The sequence below is a fragment of the Vicugna pacos genome, chromosome 15 (genome assembly GCF_048564905.1).
Source record: "Vicugna pacos chromosome 15, VicPac4, whole genome shotgun sequence".
NCBI classification, from domain to species: Eukaryota; Metazoa; Chordata; class Mammalia; order Artiodactyla; family Camelidae; genus Vicugna; species Vicugna pacos.
This window is the reverse complement of record NC_133001.1, coordinates 41,736,543-41,742,542: the sequence shown is the minus strand read 5'-3', so window position 1 is coordinate 41,742,542 and position 6,000 is coordinate 41,736,543. Positions and strand designations below refer to the sequence as shown.

Sequence of the window (6,000 nt, the reverse complement as noted above, 5' to 3'; positions counted from 1 at the left end):
CCAAGATCATTGTGTTGAAGCGACAGGAGGAACTGAGAAGTGGCAAAAGTGGTCCAGTGCATTGGGATGAGGTGTGTGACCAGATGGTGAGCTAGTTTTGAAGTGGGAAGGCACCTGCTGGTTTTTGTTGGTTTTGGAGCATCTCCAGCCACAGGGAGGTGTTGGACTTCCCTAGGATGGGTCATGACCAGTCCATCCTCATTTCCATCCAACAGATACTTTCTGCGTAGGATCCAAAGGGTCACAAAAAAAAGTTCCTGCTTTGGGAAGTTTGCCACCTATAATAGTTGGCCAATGTGGGTGCTGACAGAGACACCCAAAATGTTGTAGATCTTCAAAGGAGAGTGAGATCACAGCTGGTAGGAGGGGTCTGGAAATAAACTCCCAGAGTAAGCATTCCTGAGTCTCTGTTGGGAGTCAGGTGCCGCATCGATCACTTCATACACCAGGCTTCACCTCATCCTGACTTCGCTCAGGTATGGATTGGCACTTCCTTGTATAGATTGGGAAACAGGCTCAGAAGACATGAAGCTACTTGCCCAAGGTCAGTCACACAGCTGCAAAGCCAAGCAGATTAAGGTCAGATGATTCTGACCCCAAGGAGCATAGTCGTATGTGTTTTGCTGGGCTGCCCAATGAGACAGATGGAATTTGAGATGAATCTGGAGAGCAGGAGGGAGCTTGTTAGATGGAAACAGAAGGAAGGTGTTTCAGGCTGAAGTTACAGCCTGAACAGAGATGGGAATGCAGCATGGTACCAGAAATGTGTGGTTTGCTCAAAGGGAGTCTCTTAGGTAAGGGGAGAAGGGAAGGTTTAGGTTCTTTGTGGAAGGCCTTGAGGACCTGGGCCAGGGCTTGTGCCCCTTCCAGAAGGCCCAGGAATCAGTGCTGGAGGGAGGAGGCCACATGACAAAGAGAAGAAGTGATGGCAGAGAAGGGAAGATGCAAGTCCATGGAGGAAGAAGGAGGGCAGTTGGACATGTGGGCTGGAGGCAAGAGGAAAGGGGCAGAGTTGCCTCCTTCGTGTGGGCAGTGGAGTTTCTTGGGGAGGAGCTGCCCAGAGAAGCTTGTCTGGGGCTGAAGGTGCAGCAGGCAGACCTCAGGATGGAGCTCAGCAGCCCCCAGTCCCCAGGGAGGAGAGTGAGGGGCTAAGCGTGAGGCCGAGGAGAAGAGGGAGAAGAGGACGTGTGACTGATCAGGTAAGAAATGGCTCTCTGTGGTCTGGTTGAGGGGATTAGGAAGGGACAGAGGCTGGTGAGAACCACAGATGATTTTCAAATACTTTCCCCAGTCCCTGCCGTGGCTGCTCTGTGCTGTGAGTCCTGAGTCTGTGGTCAGGGCTGAAGGGACTCTTGGGGGAGCAGGTCCCTAGGGGATGATGTCTGCTCTCACAGGTCCCTTGAGGCACCTGTGGCAGGTCTGGTCTGTGCCCTGGGCCAGGGTCTGTGCCCTGGACCCAGGCTGAAACAGCCATGCCCATAGTACCTCACCTCTGGGCATCCCCACCCCACCCCACCCCATCAGACCTGCCAGCCACCCCTTTATGGGTCTGCCCAGGGCTCACCTCCATGCCTTCGCTCAGGCTCTTCTGATCACCACACAGTGCTTTTTCCAGACCAGGCTCAAGGTTTGCTGCTCCAAGCAGCTTTCCCTCAGGGGCCCACCCCTCGCGCTCCACTCGGTGGCTCTGCGTACACTTAAGTGCTCTTTCCTCCCACTTGCAGTCTCTAGGCTTTATTTTTTGTGTATGTTCATCGTAGCTCCCCAAAGAGATAACATCTTTGAGGGTAGGGATCACATAGCTTTTCTGTCCCCTACATCGTACATAAAATTGGCTCGTAGAAGGCCCAGCACTCACAGAATGTCTAATGAATAAGAATTTCCGTCCACCCACACGTGGGTGCTGCGGCTCTAGGAATGTGACCCCAAAATGTACCCAGAGGATGTGATGAAATACAGGCAGGGGGCCGGGCAGGCAGGAGCTGAAGCATGCCTCCACCATGATGGTTCAGCCATCATGGATGAAGCTGGAATGATGCTCAGAGGGGAGGGACCTTGGTGATGACTCAAACTTCTTACTCTGTTGGCTGGCAAACAGAAGTCCCAGGTGAGGCATAGGGGCCCTCAGGGGTGCAGAGCTGAGCTGAGGCTCTGAAGAAAACACCACAAAGACCAGCAACAACCCCCTTTGTTCAAAGCCAGTGTCCCAGCCCTCACATCCTTGGCTTCTCAGCACATCTTCATGTTGGAAACACTCTCCTCTCCATGACACAAAACTTCTACTTCTCTGGCCAGTTTTTCTTTGTCTCTTTTGTAGGTTTTTTCATCTCTGGGAGGCCGTTACATATCAGAGTTCCTTAGGATGCAGCCATGGGATTTTTCTCTCTTTCCCCCTCTAGCCTCTCTCCCTGGGCAGACCCATTTCACCACATCTGGAGTGGCCATCTGACCCCCAGAACTTTCTTCCGAGTTTTCGATCACTCTACCCACTACCTCTGTGGCATCTTTTGAGTGTCCAGACCTGAATGTATGGCTTCCCTCAGTTTTCTGCCAAAAACCTCATCCCTGCCCACCGATCCCTACTCAGGGCACAAACCGCCGTCTGCGCCAGCAGGCAGGTTAGAAAATCGAGGCATCAGTTTTGCTCCCCTCTTAGACATAGTCCATCAGTTTTACTTCCTGCACATCTCCCTGCATACTTCTGTCCATCTGCGCTACCATCAGCCTCTCCATCTCCTGCTCAGGGAGTAACAGCCTCCTGACTGGGCTCCCAGCTTCCCTCCTTGTCTCCCTATGGTCCATACTCCATCAGCCCCCTTTTTAAAACATTAGGCAGAGCCTGTGTCTCCCATTTACAACCCTTTATTAGCTCCTCGTTTCTCTTGGGATAAAGGCTCCAATGTTCCCCAGGCCTATGAGGCCCAAACAGCCCCTCCAACCTCTCCTGCCTCAACTTCCCTTCACTCTGCACTGCAGCCACCTGGCCTTTCCCAAGGTCCCGCTAATCACAGAGCCTGGAAGTGAGCCCGGGAGAGGTCCCTTGGCCGCAAGTTTCCCCGTTGTCATTTTATGTGCATTTGTAAAATGAATTCATGTTTCTCTCTACGTGCCTAGGAATATAAGCTCCAGGAGGTCAGGGGTCTCAAGGGGCACCTAGAAGTAGTTCAGGAAGCACGTGAGGCCTTGCTCCTGGGTTCCAGACACCAAGCTACGGGGCAGACGTGTGCTGTCCCAGGGCACACATCTGGGCAAAGTGCGAGCACCTGGGCCCAGCGTTGAGGGCAGTGGAGTGGGGGCCGGGGGAGGGTAAGAGGGCCTGGAGCACAAAGCTCCAGGGAAGTGATGGTCACAGGAGAAGAAAAGATGCTGACCAAGGGACCTGGCCTTGAAATTGGGGGAAGAATTGCTTTGTTTCCTGGCAATATGAGACAAGAGGAAGGAGAGTGCACTTTGAGCCTTTATCACAAGGTGGGCAGTTCTTATGTTTTCTTTAAATCACTACCACACACTGCAGATACAGACACATCTTCTTTCAAGATACCTGCTGACCAGGACAATTACAGGGAGCCTCGGAGCCTCTGGGCAGGTTGGGTCTTATAGGCAGAAGCAGCTGAGATGAGCTCAGAGAGAGAAGGCCCCTCCCCCGGGCTGTGCTCAGCGTGGCCAGGCCTGGGGGCTCTGAGCGCCCCGGGGGAGGGGACTGTTACCAGGTGCTGCTCTTCCAGAGGCCCTGGGGCTGGCTGGGCTCCTAGGCAGGGGCCACACTGCACACAGGCGAGGTCTGGTTCCTGGAAGATCTGGGGTGTAGATGAGGCACTTGTGTGACATCTGAGTTTTGAAATCTTCAGAGGAAGCAGGGGAACATTTTCAGGTTGGACAAGCTGGACCACAGAGTGCAACCAAACGAGATAAAGAGAAGCCCCAGGCTGGACACTAGGAGGAGGCTGTGCTTGCCTGTGGAAGCATGGGTTACTGACTCCGTAGGCAGGTAGAAACCCAGGTGACTGCAGCACTGACCGGGCTGGACATATGGCACATGCACAAAGCACCTCTGTTCTCTTTCATCAGCTCCTGCAAATGTTTCTTTGGATCCATTCTTCCCTGCAGGGAAACCCAGGCTGCTCCCATGATTTTCTGGTTGCTCTCTGATAACAAAATATCCAGTGCAGTGGGAGAGATATCAAAACTCCCAGCTCTGTTGCATTGAAAGCGTCTCCCCCGATCCAGTCGTGCTGGGGAAGTTGAGGAGGCAGAAGGAAATCAATGGTCTACGCTCTCTCCACCTCCTTTGCCCCCTCTGGGGGAGCTCTGCTGCTCCTGCAGGGAGGGGGCAGGAGAGAAGGGGCGGGCGGGCAGGGAAGGACCTGCCTGGCACCCTGCCCTCAGGTCCCGCAGCCTGCAGAGCTGGCTGGTCTGGAGGGAGAGGCTCTGGCCACTGTGGAGCCTCTAATCACTGAGGTTCTTTTATCCATGGTTTTCTGCACCTTGGCCTGGCCGCACAGAATCTCTCTGGCTCCACCAGTTCTCACAGGACAAATGTAGTATTTTATTGGTTGGTTTTTGGTTTGTTTTATTTGTTTTTACCAAAAAAAGATCTCTCACCATATATACATTTTGCTTCTTAGTTTCTTCACTCAAAACGTCTTACCCTGAAAAGCTTGGTTGGTAGGGGTGGGCCAACCAAACTCTTTTTCGTTGCAGTGTAGTATTCCATCATGTGGCTATACCACAGCTATTCAACCACTTCCCTTGTGACAGACAAAGACTTTCCAAAATTTCAAACAACAGATGCTTTGTTCAAAAGAGCTGGAATGCTACAGGAGTCGATGTTGGCAAGTCTCAGTGGTCAGGAGGGGCTCCGACAGGACTCACGTGGTGACGAGAAGGCACACAAGTTGGGGTGGTGGGGAAGCCCTGCACCAGCAGTCAGAAGCCCTGGGTCTGAGTCCACTTCCCTTCTCTAGGCCTCTTTTCCCTCCTCTGAAACAAAAGGGCTGGGATGCCACAGGGTCATAAACCCGGGGGCTTCTCATCTGAATTGCCTGGGAAACTCTAAATACAACCACCACCACCACCACAACTAAGCAGCGCCAACCAGAACGGCGCCTGGGCCCCACCCCCAAGAGTCTGATTCTGTTGGTCTGGGACAGGGCGCTTGCTCAGTCCGTTTCTAAAGCACCCCAATTCTAATATGCAGCGAAGTTTGAGAGCCACTGTTCTAGACCAGGGCTCCTAGCTCTAAAGTGCACACAAAACATCCAGGGACCTCCTTAAAATCCACTTCCTGACTCAGAAGGTCCTGGGTGAGCCTCCAAATCCAGCTTTCTAACAAGCTCCCAGATGATGCCAGCGTTGCTGGTCCTAGACTGTATTTCGAGTGGAAAACTAGATCCTCTAAGCCCTCTTTCAATTCTAATGCCCTTTCTGGCCATCCTATCTACACACTTTCAGCCGACCATTGCCGGGCTGAGATTGGTATGTAGAGTGGAGCTGAGAACTCAGACCAGAACAGAATGGTTCCCCAGGACCGCACAGGGCAACTGGGGAGGCCCAGGGGCTTGGCTCCAGCCGTGGGTGGGTTGAGCCCAGAAGACAGTGGGCAGAGGGTTGGCAGGGCTTTTGAGGTCCAGCTCCAGGTCCAGTGCTTCTGTCTCAGCCATAATTTAGGCAGCAGTCAACCCAGGCCTCTAAGAGGAGGCAGCAGTTTCCAGCCAGGCCTTCTGAGTCAAGCTGCAAGGAATTCAGGTCTGGGAGAGTCACCTAGGAAGAGGCCTGCCTCCAGGCAACTGCACTGGACACCAGGAAGGCGGTTCCTAACAAGACAGGGTGCAGAAGCGCCATCTATTTTTTTTTCCCCCAATGTCCCTTCTGTTTACAGGATCTTTACCTACAAAGTCACGCATTTATTTTGAGTTTTATATTGTTTCTATTTCCAAGTCCTTTCAAAGTATTCCACTAGGTGTTATAGTTTAGACAGTGGGCCTACCTCCCATTTGACTT

The 6,000-nt window shown here is 52.8% G+C and overlaps 1 protein-coding gene across 4 annotated transcripts in view; it reads left to right on the top strand.

Moving 5' to 3' along the window:
• Window positions 1-390: 390 nt before the first annotated feature.
• Window positions 391-6,000, top strand: part of PLB1 (phospholipase B1) — a 131,556-nt gene continuing 125,946 nt past the window's right edge. The window contains exon 1 of one of the 4 annotated variants that reach the window (XM_072937987.1): window positions 391-476. The gene's annotated coding sequence lies outside the window, so the exon portion shown is untranslated. Of the gene's footprint in view, window positions 477-523; window positions 545-832; window positions 1,200-6,000 lie in introns of those variants that run through there. The other 3 variants (XM_031684913.2, XM_072937989.1, XM_072937988.1) reach the window with 3 other exon arrangements.